Below are 16107 nucleotides of genomic sequence, written 5' to 3'. Positions count from 1 at the left end.
CAAAAATGGGGTGTAAATAATCTTACTTATTTAAATTAATAAGAAAGCATGAATGGATGTTATACTTGTTATCTTTTCTTATGGTCTTATGGAAGTTTTAATTGTTGTAAAATTATAAATAACACAAGGCAATCAGAAACGTGATGGGTTGAAGTTCAACACCCCCTTAACTTTATATTTAGCTGCACTTTACCCTTCAACTTTACATTTAGTTGAACTTTACATTTAGTTGCACATTTGTGATTTTTTTGAAACGTGATTGTAATTTGCAAAGCTCATTTGTAGGGGTGGTTATAGGGTTAGTTTGGGGATAAATATTTTTTAATTATAAAAATGTAACATTGTATTAAAATAGCATACGAATAAGCATTTGTCTTTAATTAAGAAGCAAAAAGGATTTAAAGTATAAATAACAAAGTATAAACAGTTTATGAAGTAGATAGTGGAAATGTTTTAAATTTTAAATTTGATTGGTGATAGGGTTAGTTATAACCCACTATTTTTTATGTATTAAAATAAATACAAAAATCTAGAAAAAAGAATGAGAAGTTTAGAAGCCATTGAGAGGGTCTCTGATAAAAACTCCTTCCTCAATACATATAGATATAGATAATACCAGTGATAGTGAATTCATCCAAGTAATTATTTTAAGTACACACACACTAATATAGAGAAAATAAATAAATGTATGTATTAACTTATTTTTCAATTTCATTTACAGCTTCTAAAACATTTATTATTATTCAACAGTCAATAACCTATAATTTGCGTTAGTTTGCTCAGCCTTGAGTGAATTTGTGAAGTGGAAACTTCCTGCGAACTATTTCCTACACCATTTTTGTTTTTGTATTTTTTTTTTTCAAATCTGCTTCTCCTACTCATTACTCTTTTAACTTTTTCAATTTGAAATTTCTAGGTATTTGTGTGGTTTATCCATTCCAGTCCAAGGTGATAAGAAAAATAAGCGTGCAGCTGAACTAAGAAGCCAACGTTATACCGAATCCTAAAAGCCAAGTTATTTGGTGGGGCTGTTCTTTGTGTCGTGTTTCAGGCTGCAAGCATTTTCTTTCCTGACCTGCGCCTGGGAGATATGGCTACGGCTTGACAAAAGGTTAGTTCCTCTGGTAAAAGATACCAATATTGTTGGTGTAAAATTTTACAGACTTGAACTTGTGATAAAAAAAAAATGAGAAATTTGCTTCAAGTCATGAATTAGATTACTTTCCTTTAGGCTAAATTTGCCCTCCATAAAAGTGTAAGACAACGGACGAATTCTCTTTACGACAAAATGAAGTACATTTGAGAACACTATGCACTAGTATTTCAAGACCCTAAAGAAAACAGTATTTATTGTATTTTTATATAATATCTAGTATCGATGGAATGATTTTTTGTAGTAAATCCGCCATCAATTAATCTTTTATAGGCTAGAGATGTCAAATGTTAGTTATTCCCATTGTGAAAATGTGTGAACGATTTCAACAATTTATAATTGAACAAATAGCTACTTCATTCTTTCAAAAATCTCTAACAAATATGATGCGGACTAGCACTCGAAGGTAGGAAGGGTTTGACGAGGGTAGGAAAGTTAAAAAATCTCATAGAAAAATACCATAAAATAGTGTTTTTATAACCGACTAAGTGAATGAGAAGCCACTCAAATATATATATATATGTAATTATCTAATATGACACCAATTGCTAAATTTAAGTTAATGAAAGTCCTAAAAAGGTGTTTTACAATTATTTCCGTAATGAAGAACTTGTTGTTAGACAACTTTGGCTTAGAATATTTTGTATTAAATTTCAAGTAGATGTCAAGCTCAAATCATTAAGCCAAAACAATGGAAAAAAATTAATTTATAGGCCCCATGCATACTGTTCTAGATTTTTAGAACGTTTTACAATTTGATTTTTTTTTTCTTTTTTCTGTTTGGCATTAAATGGACTGATAATTGGAGCAAAGTCACGAATCAAAGGTTGAGTGCGATCATTGAGAGTTTGTGAATGAATGAATCAGTTTCTTTCTTTCCTTCCTGCATTTCACTTTCTAAAGCGGGTGGAAACTTCCACTTTCTTTCTTACACCAAATAATAATAATAATTGCTGTAGGTCCCATACTCTTTTAGATTATTCGCATCAAAGGACAATTTCTAGTCGCTGGTCCGTCTATTTATTCGTTGGTTATCACTCACGCAATTACTCCATTATGTTCTCATCATTGCAGACAACATTCCAGTTTCATATTGTTTTTTGATGACTTGGTAAACATCTTCTTATTTCCAAACCTTTTCTCCAACTTCACTCGTCACCGTTTCTCATTTCACCAATTCACCCTCTGGACTGAAAGAAGAGATACAGAGCCCACCAATTCACCGAAGGAGCAGAAGAGATACAGAGCCCGAAATCATTTGAAGCAAACTTGTTTTGTCTGCTACCGTAAGTTTCATTTCGCTTTGACTTCACTGCTTTTTAATTTTCAATTTTTGCAACTGCTTGGCATTTTGTTAAACCCGTGTCATATGGTCTTAGCAAAATATTGTTCTTTGCTGTTGTTGTTATTATTATTAATATTCTTTTACATACTCTACAAAGGATTTCGTTTTCAAAATCCTCAAATCAAACAGAAAAAAAAAAAAATTTTTGTAGAGATCATTTTCCTGACTACTTTCGTTCATAACCAAACAAGATGAGTGGTTTAACATTTCCAAAGTGGTCTGCTTTTTTTTTCTTAGATTTCCTTTTCTTTGCTAACTTCGTAGAGCAAATAGGGCCTTATTAATAGGAATCTCTCCCCCCCTCCTTCCCCCCCACCCCCCCCCCCAAGGTCATGCTATGGTTATGTTAACGTGCTCGTTAGTGTAAATCCTGAATCAACTGGAGTTGAAATTGATGAAAACGAGTTTGATTTTCAAACTCTTGATCCCATGCCCATAAGATTTTTAGAAAGAGGATAATTTTGAGTTTGTTTATATGAAGATTGATTTCAGATCTAAAAATATAAAAGGCTACCGTTTCCAGATCACTGGTCAAATCATAAACTTCAAAACATGTGATGCCATATTCTATAATCAACTTTTTTTTTTTTAATATATAACCAGCCTAAGATAGTCATGGGATGGCGTCCTCTATTTTCAACAGTACCTTAAACTTCAAGTTTTTATAGCACTCTCTTTAATATTTTGGATGCACCTTGGAAGAATTCTTTCGACAATTAGTCTTACAAGGCTAGAATTCTCTCAAGGCAAACCAAAGTTTGGTGTTTCGAATACCATGAAGTAAAATAAATAAAAGTTCAGAAAGTACTTTTTTCTTATGCACTTTTTTTGTATACTAGTAGAATTGGGTTGAGTATTCAAACAAATACATGATGGCTGTGATCTTCCTGTTTTAGTTGCTGTATTTTTTTTTTTTTTTGGTATCAATTTCTATGTTTTATCATACAGTTAAATGGGATAATTGTTGAGGTGTAGGATATGAATTTAGCTGAAGCCCTGAGATTGAACCTATTTCCTATTTCTGCTTAATAACAATGATAATAGCACTAAATAAAAATAATAGTAATGGTAACACGAACAATAATTGTAGAGTGCTACTATTACTATTGATAATAATAACTCTTTTCTAACCGATTATTTCTGAAGAAAGAAAGCTAAAATTTTCTATACTTTTTGCAATCCTTTTAAACTTCAAATGACAGAAGCTAACCGATTATTCAGAAGAAAGAAAGCTATAGCTTTTTGCAATCCTATTAAACTTCAAATAACTAAAGCAAGGAGAGCGGATCGTCCCCAAGTCTAAAAATTTATATGTTACTTGTCCCCGAGATTCTAAAAGATTTTCATGGGGTTAGGGGATGACTTTTAAAATCTTTCTAACGTCAAGTTTATGATTCGAATGGACGGTGACTGATCAAGTGGATATGAAATGGAGGGTTAAAAAAATCTTTAAAAAAAATATAAAACTTGGCCCTACAAAAAATTTAGAAACTTTCAATTTGACCCCAAATTACAGGTCTTATCCTAATCTGACTGGCCAAGACTTCCTGATAAGGTACAATGAAACTCCCCGTAGTCAAAAGTAGAATTTTCAGTCTTTGGCTGCTTTCACACGAATGCTCACGCAAATAGTTGGATAGGAGATTATTTAGGTAAATATATTTGTTTATATTATTATTATAATTTTTAATATGATTTTTTATTTTTTTAATTATTTTTTTATCTCACATACATCACATCACAAAAAAAATGTTACAGTAAAAATATCTCAAATAATTTACAATCCAAACAAATCAGAGGGTCTCACAAAGCCAAAGGTTTATGATACTTTCACATTCTTTTCAACATTTTAAACACTTTCTGAAACTTTTAGATCAAACGTGTATAATTTGATAAAAATACATAATAAAAGCGTGCAAGGAGTTTTTCGGAATGCACATCCGGTCATGAAACCAGCATAACGTGTTTTACAACCTTTATTTTACTTTCGGCCCAAAATTTGCATAAAGAAAATAAAGCAAATTTCTTTCCTTTTTCTTGAAATGGTACTATAGGTAATCACCTCACCGAACAATTTCTTGTCACTTTTGAGTAATCACCTCATAATTTCTCATATGTGCCTAATGACTATGGTCTCGCAGTCAAATCACCTCACAGGACAATTTCTTGTCACTTGTCAGTCTGTCTTGTCATAGGACAATTTTGATCACTACCAAATTGAATCAATGTTGGTTAATTTCATCACCAACTATCATTACTTTTCTTTTTCTTCTTTTCTTCTTCTTCTTCTTTTCTGTTTCTATTTTGCTTTTGTTTGTTTGAAAAATTCGTCCACCAAGTCCGTCTTTCTATCGAGTTGCTTGCTTCATTTTAGGGCCTGTTTGGAAGGTAAATTTTTTGGGTGTTTGTATAAAATTTTACTGTAAATCACTGTAAAAGTTGTAGAAAAATTTTGTAAGAAGAAAATTTTTTTTTCTTTTCCTTTTTCTTTCTTTCTTTCTTTTTTCTTTTCCTTCCTCCTTTCCCCTTCCCCCTCCGCCATTCCCTCTCTCGAACTCTGCAAACACATACAAATTTTTTTTTTTTTGCTTTTCTCCTCTCCCCCTCCCTCTCCCTCCCGCCACCCCTTTCCTCCCCTCCCCCCCCCCCACCATCCCTTGCCACCCTTCTTGGCCGCCAACCTCCACTCCCTCTCCCCCCCGCACCCCCCTCTGCCCACCATCCCTTTCCTCCCCTCTCCCTCGCCACCCCTCTCTCTCGCTTCATCGTCACCCCTTTCCTCCCCTCTCCCTCTCCTCTCCCCTCCCCCTCGCACTCCGACGCCAGAGGAAGACATGTCATGGATTTTTATTTTATTTTTTAGCTTTTTCTCTCCCCCTCCTCCCCTCTCCCTCCCCCGCCACCCTCTCCCTCCCTTAGCTGCGATCTGCGACCAGATCGCAACTAGTTGGAGGGGAAGGGAGAGGGGAGGAGAGGGGGTGAGGGAGAGGGACAGAAAAAAAAAACTTTTGAGGTGACTGGCGCCGGAATTGGTGGCCGACGCCGGGAGAGGTGGTGTAGATAGTGGCTGGCGTGGTGGGTTGGGTGAGAAAGGAAAAAAAAGAAAAATTGAAGGAAAATGTTTTGTGTATTAAATTTTTGAAGTGTGTAGGTAAAAAATTCAGAGAAGTTTTTTGGGGTTCCTATAGCAAAAGTTGTTAAAAAATTAGTTTTATAAAAACTTGCTAAAAAACTACATTTCCAAACAAGCCCTTAGTTTTTCTTTTCAATAGCGGAATGCACTGGTAGCTAGGGATATGTTCGAGTTGAGTCAAAGCTCCGTTTGGATTGCATTTTCCATGAAAAAATTACTGTAGCGATTTGATGTATGTGAGGGAAAAAAGTATTAGGGAAATGTGATCATGGAAAACGTTGCAATTTTTTGACAGAAAATGACAATCCAAACAGGGCAATTTAAGATCAAGTTCGAACTCGAATTCGACTTCAATTTACGTTGCTCGAATTCAAACTCGAGATCAAGTTTAATTAAATATAATTAATTCAAATCAAATTTAATCGAGCCTGTTTGAACTCAATCAAGTCTAATCAAACTCATGTAATAAAAATTAATATTTACATATAATTTTAAATAAAAGATATTATTAACATTTCACAATAATAAATATAAAAAATTAAAAATATATATTATAAAAAATTCAATTAGACTCGTCAAGTCTTCGAGTGCAAAATATTGAATATCGAACTCAACTCGCTACTTCTATCGAGTAGCTCGAACTTGAGCTCGAATTCGGTCAAAATGAGCTCGAGCCGAGCTGCTGGCTGAGTAGATTGCGATCTCGAGTCAAGCTATTCGGTCCAGCATCACCCCTACTAGTAGCCCTCTTTGCAGCAAATATATTGACAAAAAATAAAGATATCTAATTTGATGTAAAACTAATCAGTAGAATTATGGGCAGGCTTTGTGTAAAACAAGAAATTCTTGCAAAATAGAATCTAAAGAAAGAATTAAAGGAGATAATATACTCTTTGTTTGCTTGCTAACTAATTCCAACTTAAATTTAAAATATAATTTTATACACTATCTGTATAAATAAATAAATCTATATTTAAAAGATTGGAAAAAAATCGCTTCCGCATAAGCATGATTGATCTTCACTTGCATTCCTCAAGTAATTGAGGGAAGCTTATCATAATAATATAATATATGTGAGCATTTTGAATTACAGTTACTGTCATATAAAATTCAATTTCTACTTTCGTAGTGCTGTAGATTAATCACTAAGCCCGATATCATTTGAGGGACTGACTACTAAGTACTAAGCCCGATAGCAATTGACCGTAAGCTTCATTTTTCTTCAATTTCTTTTCATTATCAAAATTTGCAAATTCTATTGAATTCTGTTAAATTCGTCAATCATTATTTTTACCAAAAGATGGAAATTTATTATGATCATTGATAAAGTTTTACAAGAGGAAAACCTCAATTAAATCAAGAGCTAATATTGAACTAAGGGTTAAAAAAAAAAGGAAAGTCACTCATGGTTAAGCAAACATACAAGAAAGCCTCCCCCGGTTTTAAAACATATAATCCGACAGCTCGTGATTTTGAACTAAACGGAAATTGCAACGAAAATCATAAAACTATTGTGTTTGAGGCACACACGCTTGCTTTACAACTAGTGGAACCTGAAAACAGTTTTTATAATCAAATTTTCAATTGATATACCTATTTTGTCCCTTATAGAAAAGTATCCTATGGTTATAGAAAAGCATCCTATGGTTAAACCAACCTACATTGAAAAAAAAAAATCCTCTGTAAATCCAAAACATACAAGCTAGATTTGATCCAAAACTTTCGGAAAATATATTGAAAAGGGAGTAAAGTTTCTTGAGAGAAGTTAACCATCAATCTTATGCACACTACTTTTGAGGTATGGTAAAAGTTTTAAATTTGGATTTTTTGCTATTATAATATTATTTAAAATAAAAATTTCAATACTTTTTCTTTGTATAAAGTGAAGAAAATTTTTGCAAAATAGTTGCTTATGTATGTCTCACGCTCTCGAATGCGCAATAGAACTAGACCTTACGATACCAATACAAGATTTATAAGTGTTCACAAGAAATGAAAGTAAAAATTGTTGAGGTCGAAAAGGCCATCAAAAGGATTGTTGTACTTTACATGTGCAACGAATGATTGTGGGTTTCTTTTTTTTCTTTTTTGTGATCATCATGTTATCCTATATACAGATATTAACCAAACCAGAATAACTATTTTATGTATGAAAGGGATGAAAATATATTTTTTGAAATCACAAGAGACTTTTCTTTAAGTTGATTTAACCACAAGGGACTTTTCTACATTTTATCCATATATATATATATATATATATTAGGATATTTTTGTTATTTTGTCTACTCACGTTAGTTTTAATGATTTCTATCATGTTTTTAATTTAGTTCAAATCATAAAATGTCAAATTATATATTTTGAAACCATTGAGAGCTTTCCTATAAATTCGTTTGATCACAGATGGCTCTTTTGTTTTTTATCCTTGAACTAATGAGTGAATTTCTGATTATCCTTAGTCCTCCCCTACGTTCTAATCATCTTGAACGTGGTGTGGTTATGTTTATTAGTGTAAACTTTAGATAAATTGGTGTTGAAATTGATGTAAGCTTTAGATAAATTGTTTATAAGTCCGCTTTCAACTTTAGTTTCCAAACTGTTGATTGTTGGAATGAATTGAATTTCGATTCACGTGAGAAACTTGTTTTTTCTCAGGTGATATGATGACTGTGTTGGTCTTATACATGATTTCAAAAAGTTAAACCTAATAATTATGATAATCACGAAAAGGAGGGAAAAATTACTGTTAACTGTTAACTGTGTAGTTCTTATATTTTTTACCAATTCTCTGCCTTCTATTTTTTCAAAAGTTTTATGCTGACCACTCTCATTTTTTAAACGTTTCAATTGGTCTTTAGTCCATTTAATGGGTTTATACTGAGTTTAAAATTCATAAAAAATCTCTAACAATAAAGAAAATATAAAAATATACTAAAAGAATATGTGAAAGCAAAAAAATTCCCTAATTGTTTTGTTTTCTTTTTTTTTTGTCTGAAAGTTCATGTGATTTAAACAGAGACTCCTATGTTGTCCCATGCTTATGTATTAATCGGACAAAAAAAAATCGTCAAAAGTCCTAGGGGTAGCCAATAGGGGCAGTCGCCCCTGTCCCTAACCTAGGGATGTAAGCGAGTCGAGTCACTATCGAGTAACTCGCGAGTAGCTCGGTCAACGACTTGGCTTGAACTCGGTCAAATCGAGTTCGAGCCGGGGCTCGAGCCACTCGAATGTACTTTCAAGTCGAGTTCGAGTCAGGAATCTGCAGCTTATGGCTCGACAAGTAACTCGTCGAGCCGGATATATTTAATTAATATATATAATTTAAATAATATATATGTATTATAATTATGAAATGACCGTTATGGGTATAATTTATACTGAATTTACAAGTTTACATTTTTCGAGTTAAGTCAAAAAGTTTGATTAGACTCGACTTGATAAGGCTTGCCTAAAGGTCGAGCCTTATCGAGTTAAATCTCGAACTTAAAGGGAGTTCATCGAGTAAGTCTCGAATATCAATTTTTTGAACTCAGTCGAACTCGAGCTGAGCTCGAGCCTAGGTACATATGAGTCGAGTCGAGCTTGAGTATAGCAATACTCGAGTTTGACTTGCCTCGATTACATCCCTACCCCAACCCCAACTTTTGCCTAATCCCCTTTAACACCTAAAGAGCTTTGATAGTTTCTAGTTATAGTTATTGTTTTGCCTCCAACCCCCCCCCCCCACTCTCTCTCTCTCTTCTCTCGAATTAGAATTATAGAAAATGGTATTGCTTTCCCTTCACTTAAACTTTTTGCCTTAGGGAAAATTTTAACTTCTCTAAATATTTTTAGAATGTCACTAAATCAGTTGATCTACAAAATTAATTTCCTATTAAATGCTTTATATTAGATATTATTTTCTTAGAATTTTTTTTGTTGTCTCCAAATATATCCCTTTATTATACATGTATTACAATTAACTTTTGTAACTAATTGGCTAATTCATTTAGTACTTTAAAGTAAAACTCTGGGATATGTTCATATTGTTAGATTTTTTTTCCTTATGTAGGGTGGTAAGAAAGAGAATATAGAAACATGAGCTACAATATAAATTTGACATACTAATACATTTTTTAATTCAATACTGGGTATACAAGTTGAACCTGATTTTATTGGTGTATTCTTATAATTATCTTCATAACGAAGAACTTATTATTAGACAGCTTTGAATTAGAATATTTTGTATTAAATTACAAATAGATATCAAGTTCGAATCATTAAACCAAAGAAATGGAAAAGAAAATTAATTTATAGGTCCAATACTATATGGCTTTTTAGAATTTTTTACAATTTGATTTTTTGCTTTTCTTTCTCTTTTTGGCATTAAATGGACTGATAATTGGGGCAAAGTCATGAAGCAAAGGTCGAGTAGAATCATTGAGAATTTCTAAATGGATGAATCAGTGACATTCAGTGTATACTTTCTTTCCTTCCCACGTTTCACTTTCTTAAGCGGTCAGAAACTTCGACTTTCTTTCTTACACCCAAGAAAGAAAGAATAAACACAAACACACACACACACACATACACACACACACACACATATATATATATATATATGTATTCTGGATTACTCACATCAAAGGACAATTTCTTGTCGCTGGTCCTTCTATTTATTACCCACGCAATTGCTACATCATCTTCTCATCATCTCAGACAACATTCCAATTTCATATTGTTTTCTAATGATTTGGTAACCATCTTCTTATTTGTTGGGCTTTCCTCGATCGCAGACTCCATCCCAAACTTTTTCTCCAACTTCGCTCATCACCATTCTTCAACCAATTCAACAAAGGAGCAGAAGAGATAGAGAAGCTTTCATCAACTTCTGGTCTAGTTGTGAGCCCGAAATCATTCGAAGCAAACTTGTTTTGTTTGCTACCGTAAGTTTCATTTTGCTTCGACTTCAGTGCATTTTTTAATTTTCAATTTTTGCAATTGCATGGCATTTTGTTAAATTCGTGTCATATGGTATTAGAAAAATATTATTGTTCTTTATCATTACTGTTATTATTATTAATATTCTTTTATAGACTCTGCAATTTGTTTCCAGATTCCATTCAAGTTTGCAAGTGAAGGTTTGAGGTTGAGAATGAGGTGATCTAAACAATTTTAGTTCGAAATGTGTCATCAAAATTAAAATATTTTGCCTTTAATGGGTAAATTACACTTTACCCTCCTATGGTTTAGTATTTTTAACATAACCCCCTATGATTTTAAAAGGTATATATAACCACCTCATGTTTTGGATTAAAGTGTCAAAGTGACGGAAATGATCATTTATAACGAAACCTTTTTTAAATATTGAAATTACTGTTATAAATAAATGACACACTAATTTCATATGACTTTATATTTTACCATATAACCTCTTTATGAATTAATACTTTACTATGTAAACCTTTTATAGTTTTCAAAATATACACATAACCCCCTTTGGTTAATAATAATTTTCAACTTTACACAAGAGTATTTTTAACATTTTAGATGATTCCATTATCGATAATCATTTTCATTATTTTGACACTTTAGTCCAAACCATGGGCAGGATATGTATAGCTTTTGAAACCACAAGAGAGTTATATAGAAAAATACTAAATCACAAGGGGTAAAGTGTAATTTGTCCTATTTTAATTGATTGTCTGTCCAGTTTTTAATTTTTTAAAAGAAAAAAAAGAGATTTTCGTTTCCATTTCCTTTTCAAAATATGTCTTCTTATTAGTTAATTTTCATAATTAAAAAAGAAAAAGAAAAGCAAAGGATTTCCTTTTCAAAATCCACAAACCAAACAGGACCCAAAAAAAAAAAAAAACCAACTTTTGTAGAGATCATTTTCCTTACTACCTTTCGTTCATAACCAAACAAGATGAAGAATTTAACATTTCCAGAGGAATTTACTTTTCTTTTCTTCCGTTTCCTTTTCCTTGCAAAAGTTGTAGAACAAATAGGGCCTTCATACTAGGAAAACTTCCGCCTCCCCCTCTCCCCCCTCTGTCCAAAAACCCAAAACCAAAAAAATCATGCTATGGTGATGTTAACACATTTATTAGTGTAAATCTTGGATCAACTGGAGTTAAATTTGATGAAAAGATTTTTAAACCCTTGATCCCATGCCCATAAGATTTGTAGAAAGAGGATAATTTTGAGTTTATATGAAGATTGATTTGAGTTCTAAAACTATAAGGATCTTCCGTTTCAAAATCACTGGTCAAATTATAAACTTCAAAAAAAATGTGATGCCATAGTCGATAATCAACTTTTTTTTAGTCTATGTTTTTAAACTTCAAATGACATAAACAAGGGGATCAGATCGTTCCCCGGTCTAAAAATTTATGTTATTTGCCCCTAAAATTCTGAAAGATTTTCATGAGGTTAGGGATGACTTTTAGAATTCTTTCCACTATTAGATTCATGTTCATGAATCCTGCTTTGACAATTTTGAGGTGGGAAGTATATTGGTACGAAAGAGAGGGTTAAAAAAATCTTTAGAAGAAAAAAGAGAGCAAAATTTGGCCCTACAAAAAATTTAGTACTTTCACGCTGACCCCAAATTACCGGTCTTGAATTTTTATCCTGACCTGACTGGCCAAGACCCTTTTTTTTGGACAATAATAACAATTGTATAATTTATTCTATCCTAATCTACAGGAGAGAGAATCTAAGGAGACTTGTGTGTTAAAAACTAGTAAATATGCAGATTTAACTAAATCAAAGAGATGTTATGACACCACTTTTGAATTTTTTTTTACTGCAGGTGGGGCTTAAATCCACCTATAACTCAAGAAGGGATTTAAATCTCTCCCCGATGGCCATTGAGCTTGGCTCAATGGTTGACTGGCCAAGACTTCCTGATCAGGGTACAATGAAACTCCCCATAGTCAAACGCAGAATTTCTTTGCTAATAAATTTTCTGAATATTTTGTGGAACAACGGAACGAACTTTGATCACAGGTTCCACACCAAACCTTCCTAGCATCATCCTTCAATATCACCACAAAAGGAGTTGAGAGGTAGAGAAGCTTCATCCGGTGCTGGAGTGACTATAAGTGCTAAGCCCGATACAGTTTGACCGTAAGCTTCATTTTTCTTCATTTTCTTTTCTTTATCAAATTTTGCAAATTCTATTGAATTCTGTTAAAACTCGTCACATACGGTCATTACGATCATCTTTTTTTTTTTTTTTTCCTTTTTCTTTTAGCGAAAGATGGAATTTTATTATGATCATCGATTAAGTGTTACAAGAGGAAAACCTCAATCAAATTAAGAACTAATATTCAACTAATATACTACTAAGCTAACACTCAGCCAATTCCCGATTATCCTTAGTCCCTCCCTAAGTTCTAATCATCTTTAACGTTTCAATATTGTAAATTAGATAAATTGGAGGTGAAATTGGTGTAACTCAAATCCGTATCAGCATTGAATTTTGCTTTTCAAACTCTTAATTCTTGGAATGAATTGCATTTTGATTCCCATGAGAAACTTGCTTTTTCACTGTTGATATAATAATTTTAATGGAATTGTTATTGGATTTATACATGATTGCAAAACGCTAAACTAATAATACGAATAATAATGATCAGAGCGAGGGAAAAACTATTATTTAATAGTGTGGTTCTTACAAATTTTTTTTTTTTTACCAATTTCTATCATGTTGTTTCAAATGTTATATGCTGACTGCTTTCATTTTTTAAACATTTAAATAGTCTTTATTCCTTTTTTGTCCATTTTCCTTCTCTTTTTTTCCCTTTCTGAAAGTTCAATTCCATTTGAGTAGGGACTCAAAATGCTATCCTATGCCTATGTGTTAATTACCAAAAATGGGTAAATTACTTGTACTTCAGGTGATTTAGTGTTTTACTAAATAACTCCTGTTTAAAAACATATGTATCACCTCCTCACAGTTCGAGTTAAAGTATCACTGTTAGTTTTTTCATTAAAACAAATAGTGAATAGTAAAAAGTCAAAATCAATCTAATAAATTGACAAATTCGCCCTTTCACTGCTTTTTTTCTTTTTTTTTTTCTTTTCTATCTCTTTTTTTTTCCGAAAGAAAAGGGATGATTTTGAAAACCTATGCTTTGACTTACAAAATCTTAATTTTCTCCAAATACAAAAGAGATAGAAGGGAACAAAAAAATAAATAAGAAAAAAAAGAATGAAAGGAAATATAAAAACAAATATAAGAAACAAAAAATATCAAATCTTTTTTTACTACAAATATCATTATAAGTTTTTAAACCAAATCTTTAACCATTTTTTCTAGTTCTTGTTTATCTATTTTTTATTTCAATTTCTTCTTTTTTATGTTTGGAGGGAAAAAAGGAATAATAAAAGATAAATTTATCAATTTATTAGTTTGACTTAATTTTTTTTATTATTGATCGTTAGTTTTAACGGAAAAACTAAGGTGGCGTTTGGTTCACACATCGGATTCGGAATCGGATATTCTGGGTTTGGAATGAGGTCATTCATTCCAATACATTTGTTTGGTTCAAGTACATGGAATGTGTATCATTACTATAGTTGATACTTGGTTCGTCAACTCTTTCGGAATGGAATATAATAAATATATTATAAACCACATCGTAAATTATAGTTATTGGCTCTTTGTAAATGGGATATAAGAAATTTTCACTAATTAAATATATTAGTATAAATGCATTAGTAAATTTAGTCTAACTAATTAATAATTTCTATTAGTAAACATGTATAATTATTAGTATAATTGATAATATTAATTATATTACATAAATTAATACACATTATATAATACATATAACTAATAATATTATTATTATAAGTTTGTAACTAATTAAATTAAATATTATATATATAATTAAATATAAATATACAAATGTTATAATATAACTATATAATTATAATTATATAATATATACAAATATTAATTATACAAATATTTTATATAAATATAATATATATTAAATATTAAATATAGTTATTATTATATATTATTATATGTAAAATAAATAATTATAATTATAATTATATAACTTATTAATATTACATACATGTATATATTATAATTATATGCACATATAATATACATTTATAAATATACATATATATTATAAATATATTATTATATAATATTAATAAATTCATAATATATATTATATAAGTATAATTATATTTAACTAAATAATTATAATATATAATTATATAATATAATAATATCATTATTATAAGTTTGTAATTAATTAAATTAAATATTATATATATAATTAATTATAATTATACAAATGTTATAATATAAAACATTATTATAATTATATAATATATAAATATTAATTGTACTAATATTTTATATAAATATAATGCATATTAATATTAGATATAGTTATTATTATATATTATTATATTTAAAATAATAAATATAAATATAATTATATAATTTATTAATATTATATACATATATATATTATAATTATATGCATATAATATACATTTATAAATATACATATATATTATAAATTTATTAATATTATATATTATTATATAATATTAATGAATTTATAATATATATTATATAAATATAAAATTATTTAACTAAATAATTATAATATATATTTATATAATATACTAATATTATAATAAAATATTATAATTATAATATATTATATATGTATATATTATAATATAGTATAATATATATAAATATTAATTATACTATATATTATGTAATTATAAGATCTTGGAATCACACTTGGGTTTTGGACAAGACCCACCTTTTTACTAAGGAATGGAGGGATGCTAAATTTTTAGAAATCATTCCAAAATTTCAATTTCCATACCAGTGAATCAAACACCAATTATGGAGTTTATTCCATTACTTCATTCCGATACCCTTTTACCAATCGCCCCCTAATAGTGATACTTTAACTCAATCCACGAAGGGATTATATATAGGTGTTCAAATCATATGGAGGTTTATGTGGTAAGATACCAAATTACAAGGAGTAAAAGGTAATTTAGCCAACAAGTCAAAAGTCAAAATTGGCATGTTGGACAACTTTTGGCAACTTAAAAACCCAAATTAGTGTATGAGAACTTTGGCCGCCAATTCCTGTTTTACCAATGTATATCGATTAAACCAAAATATCAAATGAAGCCACACCAAATTAGCTGTTGTTCATGTTCTTTCTTTTCCCAAACAAAATTATTGCAGGTCTCTCTCTCTCGTTGGTTTCCTTGTGCAAGTCGCTTTCACTTTTACCTCCCGCCTGGATATATGGCTGATGCCTTAGTGGCTGGCTCATTCCTCTCCGCTTTCCTTCAAGTGCTATTTGATAAGATGGCTACGCCGGAATTCGTGAATTTGTTTCGTAATCGGAAGGCCGATGATGATCTCCTCAAGAAGCTCAAGAGTGAGTTACGCACTGTTGGAGCCGTGCTCGATGATGCAGAGAACAAGGA

General features: G+C 30.7%; 1 protein-coding gene across 1 annotated transcript in view; it reads left to right on the top strand.

Annotated features, from left to right (window-relative positions):
• The first annotated feature begins 2403 nt into the window (after positions 1-2403).
• LOC113753213 (putative disease resistance RPP13-like protein 1) overlaps positions 2404-16107 on the top strand; it is a 108554-nt gene continuing 94850 nt past the window's right edge. Inside the window, exon 1 of the mRNA XM_027297316.1 lies at positions 2404-2439. The gene's annotated coding sequence lies outside the window, so the exon portion shown is untranslated. The remainder of the gene's footprint in view (positions 2440-16107) is intronic.

The sequence above is a fragment of the Coffea eugenioides genome, chromosome 11 (genome assembly GCF_003713205.1).
Source record: "Coffea eugenioides isolate CCC68of chromosome 11, Ceug_1.0, whole genome shotgun sequence".
Classification (NCBI taxonomy): Eukaryota; Viridiplantae; Streptophyta; class Magnoliopsida; order Gentianales; family Rubiaceae; genus Coffea; species Coffea eugenioides.
Note: the sequence above shows the minus strand (reverse complement) of the source record. Positions and strands in the feature narration are given on the sequence as shown.